The sequence below is a fragment of the Dendroctonus ponderosae genome, unplaced genomic scaffold (genome assembly GCF_020466585.1).
Source record: "Dendroctonus ponderosae isolate FM_Combo_2020 unplaced genomic scaffold, Dpon_F_20191213v2 Dpon_F_20191213_6, whole genome shotgun sequence".
Classification (NCBI taxonomy): domain Eukaryota; kingdom Metazoa; phylum Arthropoda; class Insecta; order Coleoptera; family Curculionidae; genus Dendroctonus; species Dendroctonus ponderosae.
Window position 1 is genome coordinate 14,775,076 of NW_026018814.1, and position 1,162 is coordinate 14,776,237.

A 1,162-nucleotide genomic window follows, 5' to 3' on the forward strand; every position below is an offset into this window, starting at 1 on the left:
ACATCTAACAACGGAACTACAGCACTTGGAAAAAGCTTTTCTTCAGAACGGATATTCCCAGTTGGACATCAAAAAAGCTGTAGGAGTGGGACGTGTTACGTTACAGCCGGTAAAACAGGTAGATATTAAATTGACTAATCTTAAAAAATGGCAGCTAATCAACCTTTTTGTCTTTTGGTAAGAATGCGAGAGTCCAATGGCGAATTGCGCTGAAAAAGGAAATAATTTTAATGTTAACCAACCAATCATTTTAATGTTAAAATTATGAAAACGTGAGTAGCAATTATAAATTAACACTAGATCTGAAGGGCCTATTTGGGAAACCGTGACAAGCCACACAAGCAAAGACGTTAAAACATGATCTAGTTCATCGTTCAACTATGTAAAATATTCATTTGACATAGTTTTTTGAATCTTTAAAGCTCGTTTTCTAAATATAATGATCTGTGGCTTGTCGCTTTTTTCCAATAACCCCTTGCATTACACTTTTTAAACGTAGGGACAAACAAATTTACTAGAGAAGTTAAACGTGGTAAAACGTCGAGGGAAAAGCTCTGGTATGTTAGTAGAAAATAAAACAGGAAAATGGTAATGTATGTTATGACAATGGTAAGAGTTACCGATACTATAATTTTATATAATTTATATTTGAAATTTATTGCATAATTTACTAATATAATGTTTTTAGACACCTTCGTCATAGAATAGCATAGGATTTTCTGTTACAGCTTGAGCCTAAGTGTGTCGTAGGATACCGATACCCTCTAGGTGATAGCTCTTGATTACCTTTTGATAAAGAATTCGTTCTTTATTGTGAAATAAGAGCACTCTTTATCAATCTGTAATAGAAGACGTGAGAAAATTCGGTTTTTCCAAAACCCCTGAATTTGAAGCGTACCTAATGAGGATCGTACTGAACAAAAATAGGACTTTGATGAAACAAGAAAGGACATACGACTCAAACAGCACTATACCAACTTGTAAGGTATAAATAATAATGATAATAATAACATAAGGGCCACAATCGGAAGGGTTTTAGTGAGTAAACAGCCAGACTGCAGTCCCAGACAACTCACACCGCCAGCTCTAGAAGGTACATAAGAGAGCCCATTTCCCAAACCTCATCGATAACAAAAAATAATTATATATAAATCAAGTAACT

The 1,162-nt window shown here is 34.3% G+C and overlaps 1 long non-coding RNA gene across 1 annotated transcript; it reads left to right on the forward strand.

The window, feature by feature from the left end:
- Window positions 1–12: 12 nt before the first annotated feature.
- LOC125504950 lies at window positions 13–1,156 on the forward strand. Its single transcript, XR_007281835.1, has 3 exons — window positions 13–272; window positions 500–985; window positions 1,040–1,156. It is a non-coding gene; the product is annotated as an uncharacterized LOC125504950 (long non-coding RNA).
- The last annotated feature ends 6 nt before the right edge of the window (window positions 1,157–1,162 follow it).